The sequence below is a fragment of the Sphaeramia orbicularis genome, chromosome 6 (assembly GCF_902148855.1).
Source record: "Sphaeramia orbicularis chromosome 6, fSphaOr1.1, whole genome shotgun sequence".
In the NCBI taxonomy this organism is placed as follows: Eukaryota; Metazoa; Chordata; class Actinopteri; order Kurtiformes; family Apogonidae; genus Sphaeramia; species Sphaeramia orbicularis.
Genome location: NC_043962.1, coordinates 23,186,722 through 23,207,608, shown reverse-complemented (window position 1 = coordinate 23,207,608; position 20,887 = coordinate 23,186,722). Strand labels below are relative to the sequence as shown.

Genomic DNA, 20,887 nt, shown 5'->3' with positions numbered 1-20,887 from the left:
CTAATAACTAACATGAAAAAATAAGCAAAAATTTAACTCGTATTAAGTAAAAAAGAATAAAAAATAAGCAAGAATATGAACAAAAACAGCCAAACTAATCAAAATGAACAAAATGAATTTTAAAAAATAAAAACAATAAGCAACAAGAACAGAAAAAAGCCACAAATGGAACAAAGTTGAAAAAAAAAAAAATTAAAAATAAACCCATTTGACAAATGATAGTAGTTGTAGACATTTGTTTTATGTTAAGTTACTGATATATCTTGTTAAAAAGTCACTTATTTAACAAAATTTGACAAAAAAAAAAAAGGGGGGGGGGTAGATTTTGCTGAAAAAGTCACTTTTTCTTCAGTTTCTCTATTTTTGATATAGTAACCGTCAACTTTACTCTGAGCTTTTATGAAAATTTACATGATTAGTAAATTAATATTGAAAAATACCTGATTTTCACTGAAAAAAAAAACCTACAAAATACAGAGTAATTATTACAATAAATGGTCATAAATCACTTAAGGACGGTTAAATATAGAGAAAAATAATTTGGGAAGTGACACAAATGTCACACTGGGTCCTTTTGGGTTAATGAAAAATAGGTTCCTAATAATTTTTTTTCTTTTTCATTATTATTTTTGTATGTATTTTTGAAAATATTTTAAAATTATTTATATTTTATTTTATTTTAATTTAATTTATTTTGTCAGAAGAATTTTTTCAATCGCATTGTTTTTTTTCATGCCTGAAGAGGAATAAAAACACTCAGGAAAAAAGGGTTGATTAACGTTCTCATAATTCGTGCATGAAAGGGTTAATTTCCATGTCTCTTGTTTCCTCTTTGTCCCCATCCTGACCACCTCTTTCTGACACTCAAGTAGAAGTAAAGTGTCTGGTAAAAGTAGAACTAGTATTAATGTAACTTTTTAAATTAAGTAAAAAGATTTGAAATGTGAAGGCAAAAAAAAAAAAAAAAAAAGAATGGTAACACTTTATAATAAGTACACACTATGAAGCATTAGTTAAGCAATAATAAATACCAAATTCATCATTTATAAAGCGTATTTCTGACATGAATACTCATTAGTATATGGTTTATAAGCACAGTTATAAATGTTTTACTCATCATTAATAAGCTCATTTACAATCTACTTAATAATTGTATTTTCATACTTTATAAATTATAGATTCAGCGTTTAAACATTTTATATTGCATCACTTACAAACCAGTTTTGATGTGCATTTATGCTCACACATACACTATTCAGACATGTAATAATGGTTAGTGAATATTTTACTGTGTATTTTATACTAACTCATACATTTATTTTCCAATAGATGTCTTATAAACAGTTATTAATACAGGAATTCATTATTTTAGGTAGTTCTAAAGCACTTACTACTCATTAATTCAGTCTATGGTGTGAGTTCATCTAAAGTGTGCACTATCTATGACATCTAAAGCATTTACAAATGAGATTTAAAGGTTGGAAATGCGTAAAGACTCACAAAAGTGTCAGTTATTCTAATAAAGGAAAGACACAGCACATGGGATTATTAAACAAACTGCATGATTGAATGATTATGATTATGATTATGATTATGAATGCAGCTGATAAATGACACGTCAGCAGCACATCGGGTGACACTTCTGAGGAAGACTGGAGTCACAGTCGAAACTGTCAAGCACACTGTATTTACTAAAATGCTTTAATTATAATGTACTTAAAAGATTTAAGTTTTATTACATTACTATAAAATGTTCAGTATATTCTACTAATTTGTAGACGTAGTCGAAAGTACGAAAAAGTTCAAGTTGAATGGATTTAAATCACCAAATTTTAGTCATGACAACACCACTTATCTGTGCATTGCATTGTGGGTATTGGGCATGTTGTTGAAAATGTGTTCTTTTTCTGTGCAGGGGTTCAGCGGGGTTGTGGTGTTAGTATTAATTTGGACTTAAAGCTATACCTACCGATGTGGCATTTCTCTCAGCACTTAGTAAAAGTTTGAACATGAACAACCCGCCTCCCTCCAAAGCCCCGCCCCCTTCCCTCTGCCTGAGCTCTGAGGCTCCTCTCTCCTCCTCTAATCTGATGCGCGATGGAAACAGGAAGCAGAGGTGGAGGTCCGGTCCGTTTTGGCGTGTCCGCGGACCCCTCCCTCAGTAATCAGATGCATCATCCACCTGCCACGGGCCCGCGGCTCCTGTTCCATCAGTAGACCTGGTCTGTGCAGTACTGGGTCAGGGTCTTCACTGCAGTGCCCAGGGGATGGGCGCGCGCACTGTGAACACGTGGCCTCTGCGAATTTTCCGTGGACATTTGAAGTTTCATAGTCCATACAGTTATCATCCTACATCATCTTACATGTGTGACACCATGTACATGTACCTGTATGAGTCCCACCGTCAGAAAAGCTGAGCTTTATGCAGACCTGTTCAGTCCAGTACAGCTGACTTCCAGACTTTTATCTCCATCCTTCATTCATCAGACTCCCGTTTGTGCCCCTCAGTTGCTGTTTCTGTTCATAAATCCGTTTTTTCCCTTCCACATGTGCATGTCAGTTCTATCCAAACACATCCTAGACAGTAGACTGTGGTCAGTGACAGGAGGAGCAGCGCCAGTGAAGCGTCAGATTCAGAGGGACACATATCGGATGTGAGACGGAGATAATGGATTGGATGCTGAATGGCCGTAATGGATGATTGAAAGGAGGCTCAGTCAGGTTCGGCCAATTATTTCATTCGGACCAACTAAAATGATTGGTCAGACTTTTATTAGAAATATATGAGAATTAAACATTTTTGAGTTTCAATACCTGGTGGATTTCTTTTACATTTTAGTTTGACACACACTTATTAGGAGCATTTTAAGATGACAAAAGAAAAGTGTAAAAATGCCACATCATACGGTATAGCTTTAATGTGTGTATGTCAGTGTTTATTGGCCTTTTTGTGTATGTTTTTGTATTTTTGTAGAGCTGCACCATGAGTCAGAGCCATAGGAAGAACTATGGCTTTACTGTTCATCTAGGATAGAGTTTGATTAATGAAAATCTTTATACCTCACCAAACTAAAAACACTACCTGTACTGGTAAATTACACTGAGCTATCTTCCTGCTTAACTTCCATACACGCTGAAGTATATTAAGTTGAATAATTTCATAAAGCAAATAATACTGTAAAGATTTTAATTTAAGTCGACTCAGAATGAGGCCAATGCACTGATGATATTAAGTTAGTGATTATCCGAAGCAATTGACATTGCAACAAATTTTAAGTTAAATTAACTTGGCATTTAGTGTGTTGTACTTAAAATAGCATTTCCATTCAAATCAAGCATTTCAGTTTAATACACTCAAGTTTTCATTACTTAAATTTTTTAAGGTAACCGGTTTACTCAAATTTTTTAAGTAAACTCAACTTATCCGGTATTACAGTGCAGGTAACATCTAAAAACTATACCTTGTCTGAACAAAAGAAGAAAGAAAAGTATAGCAAAAGTCCTTAGTAAAGAGTACCAATAAATCAGTGCAGATATCTGAAACATCTAAAGTATTTAAAGTACCAAATTCTAAAGTGCAGTAAAAAAAAAAAAAAAAAAAAGTATTTTGCAGCTTTCTCACCCTAATAAAACAAAATACACAACAAAATTAAATATATCGAAACAACTTTGGCTCTGAGCTACTCATAACTGAGAAGCAGAACTATCGGTTACAGAATTATTTTACGCTTTTTCGACGCTTTTCTGTGAACACCTCGGTAAACCTGGTATACCTTCATTTATAAGGCCATACTTGGGCTACTGCCTTCCTATATCTGTGGTTTGATTACGAGAAGAAGTGTTGATTTTTACTGTCTGCGATCGAACGAGCATTTGTTCCTCTTTGTGCCATTTGCCCGTACAGAGCTGGGAAAAAGGGCATTTGTGTACTCTGCTCCGTCCACATGGAATATGTTGCTAAAAGACTGGAAACTCTCTGAATTGATCTCCCTGAATTCTTTTAAATCCAAACTCAAAGTGCTGGAGAAGAACTCAATGACTTGCATGTGTTTTTCATAGGTTGAATTGTCCTGTAAATTATTGTTTGTTGTAATTGTATGTTGTAACTATGTGTTGTGTTTCATGCTGTCTCTTGGCCAGGACTCCCTTGAAAAAGAGGTTCTTCATCTCAATGTGATCCTTTTCCTGGTTAAATAAAGGTTAAAATAAATAAATAAAATAAAATAAAATCTGCACGTGTTCTTCTCACTAAGGAGTCGAGCGATGACGGTTAAGTTATCCACATCACAAACCTGGTTTGTAAATTGAGGGTGAAGATAGGTTTCTACAGGGTGAGTCAGAAAAAACGCTCTTTCCATTTAAAGAAATTGTACTGCTAAAACGGAAACACTGATTTTTCTTTTGACCATACAGTCATATTAATGTGGTTATTGAGCATGTCTGGAGATGTAGTCATAGATTTATTGCATTGCATAAGAGAGAGAAGGTCCATTGTTTATTGGGCACTGAAATACCTGCCAACACAATGTATGCCACAGTGAACAAACTTGAAATTGACAACAATTACAGGAGTCGGGGCTTTGCTTTCACACTCAGGACATAGGCCTACATGACAGTGCCCAGGGAGTTTTCATCATGGCAAGACCACAGTTTACGGATGTGCAGAGAGCTTTCATGGTGACACAATTCTGCGAAACTGGTAGCGTCCAAGAAACCATTCGGCAGTTTCAAGACCACTTCCCTTTTTCTTGTGGGGGTATCTTAAAAACCGTGTGTATCAGACTGTTCCACAAACTCTTCAGGAACTCCGAAATCGCATCACGGCTGAAATCCAAGCCCTACGACGAACACGAATGGCGAGAAGAGCTGTGTTAGAGATGCGACAACGAGCACAGATTTGCATCAATCTGAATGGTAGCCAGGTTGAAGGTCGTGCCGGACGACTTCGTTGAGACAAAACATTTTGATGGCGAGTAAACATGCTGTAATGGTTGACAATTTCAATTTCATTCACGGTGGCATAAACTGTGTTGGCAGATATTTCGGTGCACAATAAACAATGGACATTCCCTCTGTTATGCTATGCCATAAATCAATGATTCAATCGCCAGACATGCTCAATGACCACATCAATATGACTGTATAATCAAAAGAAAAATAAGCATTTCCATTTCAGTGGTACAATTTCTTTAAATGAAAAGAGCGTTTTTTCTGACTCACCCTGTATTATCGAAATAAACCCTGCTTCTCACTCAGAGCTCGTAAATACCTGGTAACAGCTACTTTTCTCCCAGTGCTACATCACGGTGATGTCTTTTTTACTGGTTGTAATCATCTCACTCTTCACTGTGAACTCTCGGCTAAAGCTGAGTTTCCGTCTTTGAATTCATGAAAGTTGACCCGTTGGCTAACCTTAACCTACAAAGCTCTTCTAGGTATGGTACCGTCATACCTATCCTCTTTTCTCCAAAGATCAACCAGTCAATATTCTTTACAGTCTTGTGATCGGTGTTATTTGAATGTACCTAAAGTTAGAACTGAATAGTGAAGCGAGCTTTTAGCTTTGCCGCCCCCTTTGTCTGGAACACACTTCAAGTGGAGCTGAAAATACCACAACTCATGTCATTTCAAGCTTTTCGCTCTGTCTTATAGACAAGACAGACAGAGTCAATCAAACAGTAGTCGCTTTTCCATCGGACATCTGCGCAAAACTTTACCGATATTTACTAAATGTCGAAAAAACAGAAGTGCGTAATGTCATTTTTTTTCCCATTAAATCACAAATGGGATGATTTGTTTATTTATTATCGCGAGATGACACAAGAAGTCATTCCATAAACATGGCGACCAACGTAAATATGGTGTTGATATACAGATATATTCATTATTATTATTATATATTACCCCTCTATCTCGTACTAAATTAAAAAATGATCGGGTTTCCTGGTGTGTCCACACATACCACGACATGTTTCTTCTTCTTCTTCGATTGTTGTAACTAAGGTTATTATCGTTAACGAAAACTAATGAATGAATGTCAAAAATGAAAATGAAGTCTGATTAAACAAGAGAAAACTAAAGATTATATAGAACCAAATCCAACCCCCTCAAACTATGATGTCATTCCTTACATACATCGTACCACCCCATACAACTCCTTCTCTGCTCCGTGAAGAGGTCATGATGACCTCTTCACTCTAACCTTGCTTGGATCCTATCTGGAGTGCAGGCGCCATCCTCTATCTACACATTCAGACATTTAGGTGTTTGGGTTTTAACTCAAGACAAGAAAGAACTCCATTCCTGGGTCGGGGGTGTTACAGAGTGGTAAACATCACACATAATGAATAATGACTCAGCATTAAAAGAAGATGTACTAACAATATAAAATATAAAGAGTATAACATAAAGAGTATAAAATATAAAAAGTAAATTTTTCCACCACATGACGAAAACTAGAATTGTAAAAACATTTTCGTTAACTGAAATAAATAAAAACTATAACTGAAAGAAAAAAACAATAACTAACTGAAACTGTATTGTGTGCTTACAAAACTAACTAAAACGTATAAAAATTATGGATAAAATTCCTTTCGTTTTCGTTTTTGTCAATGTCAGATTGATATGAAATTGATTTATTTCCCTCAAGTTATTTTATCTGCTGGCATCATATGATATTTAAGGGTCCGTCACTTCTCGTCACTTGTGGTTTCCAGTCGTCTTCTGGTCCCCTTTCTACCTGGAAACATGGAGACTAAAATCCTGTCCTGTCTGGGATTTATTTGAATACGACGACGGAGAAGAAGAGAAAATATGTAAAAAAAAAAACAAAAAAAAAACTAAAACTAAACTAAAACTAAGCATTTAGAAAAAAATGAAAACTAATAAAAACTAGCAAACCTGCTCTAAAAACGAATTAAAACAAACTGAATTAGAGGGAAAAAAAGTCAAAACTAAATCAAACTAAACTATAATGAAAACTCCAAAACTATTAGAACTTGGTTGTAACGTCTGTCAACATCCGTTTTTTTAATTCACCTGACTCTAGTTGCAAAAAAAAGGTCCTTCCATTGCAGTTTTGCGTGATATACTATTTGCACTAAGCCCGAAAAACCACCTCTTACCAGCGCAATAACTTTTAATCGAAAAATGAGACTGTTGGCGAAATTGTCCATTAGGTAAATTTTTATTTTATGTGCAAGTTATATTTGCGCAATTTGAGGGTCAAAGGAAAAGCGACTAGTGCCTGTGTTTTTAAATTGCTGTGATCTCAACTACATTTTTGCACTATATTAACTGCACTTCTTAAAAAAAAAATAAAAAAAATTGCCTCACTTTTGTTATTACAATATTAGGTTCAAGGTTCAAGGTTACTTTATTTATACCCGTAGGTAGATTTGTTTTGCAGTCTAGGTGATTGCCTTGGAGTTACAACAACATATACATTGAACATGCAAGACAGGCACTTGATCACGCTTACAGACAGGACAAAAAGTGCTCAGTGTTCCACCATTCATCTGTATAGCAGCATGGATAAGTAAAAGAATAAGAATATTATTACTGTTTGTTTTAATTAATTGTTACTACTTGTCTGTGAAACCTGTTTTCTGTCTTGGCGTGTGCTGCTGACCTTTTGGCCAGGTCACCCTTGTAAAAAAGATCTTGATCTCAATGGGATTTTATCTGGTTAAATAAAGGTCTAAAAAAAAAAAAAAAAAAGTCTGTGTGTGTGTGTGTGTGTGTGTGTGTTTTAGTCACTTCTTACCTGCCAATTCAGTCAGAGTTCCAAGGGGTTCTGATCAATCTCATCTTAACGTCCAATCCACTGTAACGCTGGCCCTGAAAGTTCAAAACAGCAAAATGAAATAGTCAAAACACTTCCCAGAAAAATGATCACAGATGTACAGTGATATGCAGCATGTTGAGCCGCATTATGTAATAAATTCCCATTATGTAATAAAAGTTCAAAATGTAATAAGAATGTCACGTCATCTTGTAATAAAGCCGCATTATGTAATAAACGGACGAATTTTGTAATAAACTACCTCAATGCATTATATAGTAATTTTTTTCGTATTATGTAGTAAGTTATTACAATTTGAGAAATTTATTACAAAACGTACTCGGCACATTTTTATTTTCATCTTTAAACTGTGTGGTTAAAGTTCTGATTCCATTACCTGTAGCTCCTGTGACTAATTTCTTCTAAATTTCTCTGAAATTATATTAATTTGGATTGTTATTACATAATGAACCATGTTATTACATTTTTTAAATAAAAATGTGTCAAGTGTATTTTGTAATAAATTTCTCAAATTGTAATAACGTATTACATAACGTGAAAAAACTTACTATATCATGCGTTAGACGTAGTTTATTACAAAATGCGTCAGTTTATTACATAATGCTGCTTTATTACAGGGTGGGGAAGCAAAATTTACAATATTTTGAGGCAGGGATTGAAAGACAGTGTATGACCAATTAGTTTATTGAAAGTCATGAGAATTTATTTGCCACAAGAAAATTGACATAATAGAAAATGTTTTTATTCTATGTGTCCTCCTTCTTTCTCAATAACTGCCTTCACACGCTTCCTGAAACTTGCGCAAGTGTTCCTCAAATATTCGGGTGACAACTTCTCCCATTCTTCTTTAATAGTATCTTTAAGAAAGTCGACATTGCTGTGTGATGTTCTATTGGTAGCATGTTCTAAAACGCCCCAAATATCATAATCCAGAGGGTTTAGATCTGGGCTAGAAGGCAGCCATAAACATGATTCCCAAAAATTGCTAAAGTTGGATTTGTTGCTGTTGTCAACAAGTGTTTTGGTGTTCTTGTGTAAGATTTTAACTTCAAATCATATTTTACTGCATTTCTAACGCTCTTGTTGTCTACCTCAAGTTCAATTGCCATTTTTCTCATGGATTTGGTTGGATCCTTTAGGATTTTGGATTTGAGAGCTTTAATAAAAGCTTCGGTACGTTTTTTGTTGCTTCCTCCACTTCCAGACTTTCTCCTAATAGTTTTGCTCATAGTCATTCTCTTCTTTCCATTATAAACAGTCTTTATGGACACTCCAACTATTTTTGAAATCTCCTTTGGTGTGACGAGTGCATTCAGCAAATCACACACTCTTTGACGTTTGCTTTCATGATTACTCATATGGGCAAAAGTTTCTGAAAAGGTATGGATAATAGTGTTAGGTATGATTATGACATCAATATATGTTTGGTTTCAAAATAATTGACGTAGTGCCTGCTGAGAAAAAACAACTAAATATTCATTGTAAATTTTGCTTCCCCACCCTGTACAAGATGACGTGACATTCTTATTACATTTTGAACTTTTATTACATAATGGGAATTTATTACATAATGCAGCTCAACAAGCATCCGTGGGAGAAAACTATGAATAATACACGATTTTGGAAAGATTGTGATGTATGGACTCGACTATAAAAAAAAAAAAAAAAAAAAAAAGAAAAATTTTTGACCCCCTCCAGGATAAAATACATCTAATTGAAAATTCTCTTTACTGTTTCTAAATAATCATTGAGTCATCTTTGTTGGTTTTCCTTTCAACCACTTCCTTAACACTCGGTGCTGATGCTGATATTTTACCGCCTCTGAGAATCTCTATCTAACAAGAGGAGCTTTACAGTACGTTACTTTAAGTCGGAAGAGCTCATTCCCGAGGGACAAGGGGACATTCAAAGCCATAAAGCCTCCCAAACATATGCACATAAACACATACAACGCCTGTACACACACACACACACACACAACACAAAAGGACAGACCCTGCTGAATAAATTATGGGGAACAAAAGCAAACTGAGATAAAGCTCTCCGTCTTGCCCGCCATCCATTAGTGCAGTGCAGGAACTGTGAGTGCAAATAAGTGTGTGTTTGATCCACTGGAATATGATTGGGTGGGCCTATCATGACCCAGCCTTTGTTTTAAGATAAGGGTTTTGCTGTCTCATTTATTCAACACTGCCGCTGAGTACTATTTTCACATTACGCTTGTATAACATCCAGATGACTGCCGGCTAATGGGTGGAAAACATCCCAAACATATCTGTGAGCATCTAATGTGAAACAGATGACAGAACAATAGAAAACAAACTCAATCCATATCAAGGACGGTTGCTTTTAACACGGTCGTTTTGCGGTAGAGTAGAACAGTTCGGAGCTGTTTAGAATTCTTACGGAACAGATCGAGTATATTATCGAGTTTGCGTGAGACAAACCAAAGTCAAGTCTTCGGAACTAAATTGCAAGTTACTCACGAAATCCCTGACAACGTTCCAAGACATGTGACTTAACCCATAAAAACCCTGGTCTGCTTTTGTAGCAAATTAATTTTTCTCCATTTTTCTCCTTTCTTAAATGATTTATCATCATTTATTCTTAATAACATCCTTTGTATTTTTGCATTTTTAAGTGAAAATCAGGTATTTCCCTGTATTTAATGATCGAGTAGATGTTCGTTAAAGCTCAGTTTAGGACCCAAACAGCCTCCGACAACCAAAACATCTACTGATCTAAACTGTTTAATACCTGTTGATCCGCTAACCCCATTAATACATGTAAATAATTGGTGTAAAATGCGTTTTTTAAACTTTTCATGACCCATTTGGACATTCAGAGGTGCCGTAGTTACCATGGAAACACCGTCATCTTCTACAACATTGATTCACCAGTAAAACCCATGGAGTTGGATCAATGACAGTGGATGGACACACTGGGTTTACGGTCCGGCTAATGGGTGGAAAACATCCCAAACATATCTGTAACCATCTAATGTGAAACAGATGACAGAACAATAGAAAACAAACTAAATCCATATCAAGGACGGTTGCTTTTAACACGGTCGTTTTGCGGTAGAGTAGAACAGTTCGGAGCTGTTTAGAATTCTTACGGAACAGATCGAGTATATTATCGAGTTTACGTGAGACAAACCAAAGTCAAGTCTTCGGAACTAAATTGCAAGTTACTCACGAAATCCCTGACAACGTTCCAAGACATGTGACTTAACCCATAAAAACCCTGGTCTGCTTTTGTAGCAAATTAATTTTTCTCCATTTTTCTCCTTTCTTAAATGATTTATCATCATTTATTCTTAATAACATCCTTTGTATTTTTGCATTTTTAAGTGAAAATCAGGTATTTCCCTGTATTTAATGATCATGTAGATGTTCGTTAAAGCTCAGTTTAGGACCCAAACAGCCTCCGACAAACAAAACATCTACTGATCTAAACTGTTTAATACCTGTTGATCCGCTAACCCCATTAATACATGTAAATAATTGGTGTAAAATGCGTTTTTTAAACTTTTCATGACCCATTTGGACATTCAGAGGTGCCGTAGTTACCATGGAAACACCGTCATCTTCTACAACATTGATTCACCAGTAAAACCCATGGAGTTGGATCAATGACAGTGGATGGACACACTGGGTTTACGGTCCGGCTAATGGGTGGAAAACATCCCAAACATATCTGTAACCATCTAATGTGAAACAGATGACAGAACAATAGAAAACAAACTCAATCCATATCAAGGACGGTTGCTTTTAACAGTCATTTTGCAACAGAGTAGAACAGTTCGGAGCTGTTTAGTATTCTTTCGGAACAGATCAAGCATATTATTGAGTTTGCATGAGACAAACCAAAGTCAAGTCCTCCACAAAATTGCAAGCTATTCATTACGTTTTGAATTTTTAAATGAAAATCAGGTATTTTCCTGTATTTAATGATCATGTAGATGTTCATTAAAGCTCAGATTAGGACCCCAACAGCCACCGACAACCAAAACCATCTACTGATCTAAACTGTTTAACCCTTTCATGCATGAATTATTAGAACCTTAATGAAGATTTTTTTTTTCCTGAGTGTTTTTATTCCTCTTTAGGCATGAAAAAAAACCAATGTGATTAAATTTTTTTTTTTAAATCAACCTGTTTTTCATGGAGTTACAAAAATGTCCACTAAGCTACACCATGAATTTTATTCTTGAAGCAAAGAAACATGTATTTAAAACCCAATATGATAAAGTGATATAAAAACAGTGAAATGAAACCATGTTTAATGCAGCTAATCTGATGTTTTCTCACATTTTAACATATTCTAATACTAGTTATTACTCACTTCATGGAGATAATATGCAAAAAATAAATATTAACAATTGATTTCCACTCAAGAACCAATCAAGAACAGCAAAGTTAAAATAATGGTATGAATTGCAGTTTATGAGATGATGCATAAGTGTCCACTGTGTTGGTTGATATGGAACTAAAACAACAAAACCCATGAATATACAAGATTAAAGCTGTAGAGTAACTGTCCACTGTACTGACCACTATGCATGAAAGGGTTAATACCTGTTCATCCACTAATCCTATCAATACATGTAAATAATTGGTCTAAAATGTATTTTTTCATCTTTTTATGATCATTGGATCAGATATGACCCATTTAGACATTCAGAGGCTAGTGAACGTGGACGGTTGCTTTTAGCACAATCATTTTGCAGTAGAGTAGAACAGTTCAGAGCTGTTTAGAATTCTTTCGGAACAGATCGAGCATATTATCAAGTTTGCATGAGGCAAACCAAAGTCAAGTCTTCAGAGCTAAATTGCAAGTTATTCACGAAACAGAATTCCGCTCATTGAACTGGCACATTTTCTTTTTCCTCGTCTTCAAAGAACTCCACTCTCAAGTCAAGCCTGAAAGCAGTCGAGTCCATGTCTTATCCCACTCTTTGCCTGACAACATTCCAAGACATGTGACTTAACCCAGAAAAACCCAGGGCTGCTTTTGTGGCAAATTAATTTTTCTCTATTTTTATTCTTTCTGAAGTGATTTACCACCATTTATTCCAATAATACCCTCTGTGGTTTGCATTTTCAAGTGAAAATCAGGTATTTAATGTATTTATCATGGAGATGAGATGAGATTAAAAGTCAGTTTAGGACCCAAACAGCTGCTACCGACCAAAACATCTATTGATCTAAAATGTCTAATACCTATTGATCCACTAATCCTTTTAATACATGTAAATAATTGGTGTAAAATGTATTTTTTCATCTTTTCGTGGTCATCAAATATGTCCCGTTTGGATGTTCAGAGGCTCTGTAGTTACCGTGGAAACACCATCATCTTCTACAACATTGCCTCACCAGTAAAACCCATGGAGTTTGATAAATAACAGTGGTTACTGATGCTTGTTCTTGTGTTCAGTTATTGATATCTTTGCTGAAAACTTACTTTTTCTTCAGTTTTCTGTTTCTGATACAGGGTGACACAAAAAAACGGCAACTTTTTAACAATCCAATAAAACCAAGAGTGATGGAAGAAAAATATTTCATTCATAGTAATTGAAACCTTAAAACATGCCATTTAGGAGATAAAAATGGGGTCACATTTCAGGAACCAGGAATGTGCGGTTTTTATTTTTATTTCATTTTATTGTATTTCTGTTTTTATTTTTTATTTTATTGTATTTCAAATTTCATCTTATTTCTTGCACTTCAAAAATTCTATGCATTATCAAACATTTTAATGTGCGCTGCTTTTATTTTTATTTTATTGTATTTCTCATCTTATTTATTGCACTTCAAAAATTCTATGCATAATCAAATATTTTAATGTGCGTTGTTTTTATATTTATTTTTATTTTATTGTATTTCTCATCTTATTTCTTGCACTTCAAAAATTCTAAGCATAATCAAACATTTTAACGTGCGTTGTTTTTATATTTATTTTTATTTTATTGTATTTCTCTCAAATTTCATTTTCTGTTGATGTATAATCAGATCTTAATGTATTTTAATATTGTATTTTTTCAATCAATGTGAAGCACTTTGGGCTACAATTTCTGTATGAAAGGTGCTATACAAATAAAGTTTATTATTATTATTATTATTATTATTATTATTATTATTTAAGAAACAATGATGGAATTTTCTTTTTTTTTAAATTACAGGGTGACCCAAAAAATCGGGAATTTTTGAAGTGCGTATTGGCAGACATGAGCAGTGGCAGCACTGCGGGACAGTGACCTTGAGCAAGTAAACACACCCCCATTTTAGTAACCATTGGCGGCTGTGCGAGAATTGTTCGGTAACCGTGTGATCTCAAGATTCGGTAACGTTCCCTGGCCCCCTAGATCGCCAGATTTGTCCGTTTGTGATTTTTTTCTTGTGGGGCTATCTCAAGAGTAAAGTGTACACGACTCGACCAAGAACTGTGGATGAGTTAAAACAGAGAATTCAGGATGAAATTCACAGTATCCCAGCTGAGATGTTGCAGCGGTCAATGAGGAATCTCAACAGCAGATTTCAAGAATGCATTCGTACAGGAGGACGCCATCTGCGTTATAAAAATAGCTTTGTTCCTCTCGCCGTCACTGAGCTCAATAAGAAATAGTGACATTGCACTTTACTAACTTATTTAGTTATTTATTCCATTTCTTTGCTGTATTTATTATTATTGTGACTTCAAATTTTTAAATTTTTAATTTTATGTTCTTATCCTGGTTTTTATCCCAGATTGTTTCTATTTTATCTTTACTGGTTTTTATGGTGTTTTTATTGCAACTTGTTTTTATTTACTGGATCTTATTTATTTATTTATTTATTTTAACTTATCCATGCTGCTATACAGATGAATGGTGGAACACTGAGCACTTTTTGTCCGGTCTTTTTGTCCTGTCTGTAAGTGTGATCAAGTACCTGTCTTGCATGTTTAATGTAAGTGTTGTTGTAATGCCAAGGCAATCACCTAGACTGCAAAACAAATCTACCTACGGGTATAAATAAAGTAACCTTAACCTTGACCTACAGGAAGTAATTTTTAAAAAATAAAAATTCCATCATTGTTTCTTAAATGGCAGGTTTCAAGGTTTCAATTACTATGAATAAAATATTTTTCTTCCATCACTCTTGGTTTTATTGGATTGTTAAAAAGTTCCCGTTTTTTTGTGTCACCCTGTATAATAACCCTCAGCTTTAATCTGAGCTTTAATGAACATCTACATGATCAGTGAATTAAATGTAGGAAAATTCCTGGTTTTCACTGAAAAAAGGCATAATACAAAGGATAATATTATAATAAATGTGGAAAAAAAACACTTCATCTTTTCATGGTCATCAGATATGACCCATTTGGACATTCAGAGGCTCCGTAGTTACCGTGGAAACACCGTCATCTTCTACAACATTGATTCACCAGTAAAACCCATGGAGTTGGATCAATGACAGTGGATGGACACACTGGGTTTAAGGTCAGTTGATGATAGATTTTGCTGAAAAAGTCACTTTTCTTCAGTTTTCTCTGTTTTTGATATAATAACCCTAACTTTAATTTGAGCTTTTTATGATTATTTGCATGATCAGCAAATTCAATATACTAATTATAGGAAGTGTAGCTATTATTACAGCATAGTTATTCTTCTTGACAGTCTCCTATTGTATTTATTGTATTAATAATGTATTGTATGATGTAGACTTTTATATACTAATGTGTTGTATACACTGCATTGTCTTGTTTGTATGTTTAGTCTGTTTTGAAATGTTGAGGACTACAGATGGAAAATAGCTCCCAGCTAAATCTGACATATTTACACAAAGTAATATTTTTTATTGGTACTGAGTGTTCATTAATATGCGCTGTCCTCATCAAATAAACAAATAATAGAATAGAAATAGTAAAATACCTGATTTTTACTGAGAAAAAGTCAAATACAGAGGATAATATTAGAATAAATGGTGATAAATTGCTTTACAAAGGTTAAAATAGACAGAAAAATACATTTGGGAATTACCACAAATGCAGCACTGGGTCTTTATTCTTTTATCTATTTGCTTACTTCTTTGTATTTTATGCATTGTCTGTTTTATCTTGTTCTACAGTGTCCTTGGGTGTCTTGAAAGCTGCTTATAAATAAAATTCATTATTATTATTATTATTTATGGATTAAAGTTGAGGGTTATAATATCCAAAATAGAGAAAACTGAAGATAAAGATTATTTTTTCTGCAAAATATATCGTTAACTGGGTTCTTGATGAACTGGTGACCCCCCCCCATGACTCTAGTGAGGTTAAAGCAGGTTCAGAAGTTGAATGAATGAATATCGTTAACTGAACATGAAAAAAGCATCTCCATTTACTGTCATTGAGCCAACTCCATAGGTTTTGCTGGTGTTTCCACGGTAACTATGGAGCCTCTGAACATCCAAATGAGTCATATCTGATGACCATGAAAAGATGACAAACTGCATTTTACACCAAATATTTACATGTATTGATAGGATTAGTGGATCAACAGGAATTAAATATTTTATATCAGTGAGTGATTTTAGTTGCTGGTGGATGTTTGGGTCTTTATGGGTTAAACTTCAAGCCCCAAAGGCCAGATTTAAGATAAGATAAGATAAGATAAGATAAGATAAGATAAGATAAGATAAGATAAGATAAGATAAGATAAGATAAGAAAACAATGGGGAAATTGCAGAGTTACAACCAAGGTTACAACAGTTTTGGAGTTTTCATTATAGTCTTAGTTTTATTTAGTTTTGACTTTTTTTCTCTAATTCAGTTTTAATCAGTTTTTAGAGCAGGTTTGCTAGTTTTATTAGTTTTCGTTATTTTCTAAATGCTTCGTTTTAGTTTTAGTTTCTTTATATCTTTTATCTTCTTCGCCGTCGTATCCCAGACAGGACTCTGCTGCTTTCTCCCAACTTTAGTCGTCATGTTTCCAGGTAGAATTAGGACCAGAAGACAACTATAAACCACAAGTTAACACAAGTGACTGACCGTTAAATATCATATGGTGCCGCTAGCTAAAATTGCTCGAGGGAAATAAATCGATTTTATGTCAATCTGACACTGACAAAGATGAAAACGAAGGGAATTTTATCCATAATTTTTATGCGTTTTAGTTAGTTTTGTAAACACACAATACAGTTTCAGTTAGTTTTTTTCTTTTAATTATAGTTTTTATTTATTTCAGTTAACGAAAACGTTTTTGCAATTCTAGATTTCATCATTTTTCGTTAACGATAATAACCTTGGTTACAACAGCAGAGTACAAGAACAGCAGTGGAAAAGAGTTCCAGGATCAAAAATATTTAAGTAGAATAAAAAAAATATAAGAAATATAAAAGTAAACATAGAGTGTGCATGTACCTATGTCGAACAACTTTCCTAAGTAAGTGGTGCTGTGCAAAGGTGTGCTTTTGCAATAGATTTCCGACCAAACTTCTTAGACAGAGCTGAGGGCAGTACAATAATGTACGGAACATGTTCTACTACAAATGGATTTCAGTGGAGGCGCCAGTTCAGGTTTGACATGTCTGTACAATACATCCCAGAATACAAAGACATCACAAGTCATTACGAATTAAAATTTCCATGTCTCAAAAGACGTGACACACTGCATATTTTATCTTATACATTATGTGAAGGTGGTTATTTTATGTCATTCTTGTTCCTACACAGGAGTAATTAAAACACATTGACTTTTTTTTTTTATTTTTTATTATTATAGCGCAAGAAATGAAATTAAATCTTTTTTTTTTTTTTTAAATGACTGATGTATTATAGAATATACACCTGCAAATGAACACCTGGTTTTCAATGGAAGTTTTTTTTTTTTTTTTTTTTTTTTCAGCAAAACTCGACTCAATTGTCACGGCGGCACTTTCATAAAGACTATCCTGCGAGATTGCACATGAATGGAGAAAAAAATAACAAGAAGAAAAGGACAAATAACACTTTTTGTTATTTCACAAGAATACTAGATTATGTAAGTGACAAACTGCAACAAGCACTCACAGTTTATGAAGAACTAGGTCTGAAATTCGGCTAAGAATGACAAATCGTGCCCACACAGTAGATGACGGTGATGATGGATATGGGCTTTGCGTTTCTAATTATTATCATTGCTTGTTACAATCAACAACATTAATATTACGTCTTGGAAATGCAGCGGCAAACACCCACAAAACACCCCCTGAGTTTCCTCCATCTTTGACAAAAAGACTGCGTCATTTCATTTTCATTTGTCGGAACCTCTTTTAAGTCACTTGTTTAAAGACGCGTCTATGCGATGTATGTTCTTTTTAATTAGAAATTAAAAAAAAAAAGCCGTATTCAGATCTTCAACATGCAGTCAGTCTGGTCTGACAGAGAATGCTTCAGTGGGTTAACACAAGAAATATGACACATTATCATTTGTTCTTAATGGAAGCTCTGTATGCTGTGAGTGCTCTTCATGTTGTTTTTTTTTTTTTTTTCTTTTATAATATAAAGCAAAAATGTAGTCTTTAACTCCGACCTGCTGTAATATTAAGTGCAAACTGTTCAATTTAAATGTCACTTATTCTTAGATGTATCATTCAAGACTTCTCGACATTTCTGCTTTAACCCTATAACACCAAACGTACCATATTTGATACATGAGTTTTGAAGCCCTCTACATGATCAGTGTGATTTTTTTTTTAATTGAAAAACCTGATGTATACAATTAGATACATGCAATACACAGATAATCCACCAGAGGGAAGGAACTGTTCACCAGAGGCCTTTCCAGTGACACTACAAGATTAAATTAATGAGGAAGGAGGCAGAACTTTGCCAATTTTGAAAAGGAATTACTAATTTGTTAGACATGCTTGTGTTATATTATGTTTGTTTGTTCAAAAGTAAAAGTTATTCAGACAGGCCTACTCAATTCCATAATTTCACTTTTATCTACTGCCATTTTATGTACCTATGTGTTTTATATATGTATATGTGTAATTTTAATTGTGTTTTATTTATTTTTAGCAACTTTGTATGGTGACCTTGAGTGTCCTGAAAGGCGCCTATAAATAAAATGTATTATTATTATTATTATTATTATTATTATTATTATTATTATTATTATTATTATATAGGGTGTCCCATTTTTGGGACTTCTTTTCCGATCAATCTCTTAATTTGACCAGCTAATCTCTTATATATTAGTAACTCCCAAAAACATTTAGGACATTTCAGGTTGGTTATATTTGTTCAGGTTATTCACATTTTTTGCTAAATTAATCTTTGTTTTAGTGTAAATACATGAAAATATTTACATTTACAAAGAGAAAAAATTGGACTTGTCATTATTTCTATGTTATTATGATAGTATTTTATTGGTCTGACCCACTTGAGATTGAATTGGTCTGAATGTGGAACCTGAACTAAAAGGATTGTTGATATTTTAGTGTAATTTTTGCATTTCACAAATTCATCCCAAGGGCCGGACTGGACCCTTTGGCGGGCCAGATTTGGCCCCCGGGCTGCATGTTTGACACCTGTGATTTCATGGTTCAGGCTTTACAGGGTTAAATCTAACATCGCCTCATTTCATGCTCAAATTTTGCTGTATGCCCAATTTTTCATTTCAGTAAAAATAATTCTGCAGCATTTAAATGAAAACAGAACATATTTCGGCTTTTATGGTGAATATTATTGCACACAGGCAGTATCATGTATGTGTGGTGTCGATGAGGATTAGCTTGTAAGCTCGAAATGAAGCTTAAAACTAATGATGGTTAAAAAAAAAAAAAGATGAGATAAAGAACCATTTAGTACCATTTATTTCCTATAGAGTGCATGTACACTACAGCAGCACATATCTATGAAATCAGTGTCAGTCATGGTCCTATTATGAGGAGTCTGCAGGAAATCACAGATGTACAGCCATTTTTTTTTCTCCCTTCTCTTTATCTCTCATGAACTCCGAGAGATAAAGTCCCTTTTTCCAAGAGAAGTTCAACAAATCAGGACTAATGTCAGTGCCTTCTGCTCTACATTGCAGCGTGTTTTGACCTCAAGGTCACACTACATCACCCGCTGGAAATGACCAGAATTGCATGTAAGGCTGAATCAATTGGCTGCACAGCTACTCGTTCAATTAAGATCTTGGGTGGGGGGTGGTCACTGTGGTTTGCAGTGTGGTGAGTACAGGCTCCCAGAGGAGCAGTAAGTGCTGAAATCAGCTCAGCTGCGCCTGCCATTTGTCATTATCTAATGGTAAATCCATCTGTGTCTGGTAAAGGGCTCTGCCAGGCCCAAGCACTAAGGCAGCAGACACTGAGGAACAAGGACAAGTAGATAGATAGATAGATAGATAGATAGATAGATAGATAGATAGATAGATAGATAGATAGATAGATAGATAGATAGATAGATAGATAGATAGATAGATAGATAGATAGATAGATAGATAGATAGATAGATAGATAGATAGATAGATAGATAGATAGATAGATAGATAGAATTTTTTTTTCATGATACTTTTAATGGTATTTAAGTTTTACAAACAGGAATCAAAACAACATAATCACTGAAACACACACCCATTCACACCACATAGACTTGCACCAAATGATATATGTAAATAAATAAATAAATAAATAAAAGGGCTGGGCAAGTTAACATGTTATTACCGCGTTAACACATTCATTAAACAACACTGACAGTTTTTTTTTTAATCTCACGTTAATGCCGTTTTATTCTAACTCCTATTCTTCTTTACCTGCTTGTGTGCGTGTAGCGATTAGCTCGGCAGATAGACAACAGGTTTACCAAGAAAAGCCGGACGCCCAAAACTTCTGTCCAAATCTTTTACTGTAGACTCACTGTAAAACTGCAACATACAAACAAAATATGTCTGAGTTCTGTTCACTGCCTTAGTACATTTACATGGCATTATACATTTAAATTAATGGGAAAAAGATTGCGAGCTCGATGCTAACTTGAATGGGAAAATCCATAGACACGCTAACGATTAGCATTTACAGATTAACTTAAGATTTACAACGTCTTTTTATCCAGCAACAAAGGTTCACATCA

General features: G+C 34.4%; 1 protein-coding gene across 3 annotated transcripts in view; it reads right to left on the bottom strand.

Annotated features, from left to right (window-relative positions):
• lrrc4ca (leucine rich repeat containing 4C, genome duplicate a) overlaps nucleotides 1-20,887 on the bottom strand; it is a 778,552-nt gene that overhangs the window by 50,648 nt on the left and 707,017 nt on the right. For all 3 annotated transcript variants that reach the window (XM_030136981.1, XM_030136980.1, XM_030136979.1), the window contains exon 2: nucleotides 7,766-7,839. The gene's annotated coding sequence lies outside the window, so the exon portion shown is untranslated. The remainder of the gene's footprint in view (nucleotides 1-7,765; nucleotides 7,840-20,887) is intronic.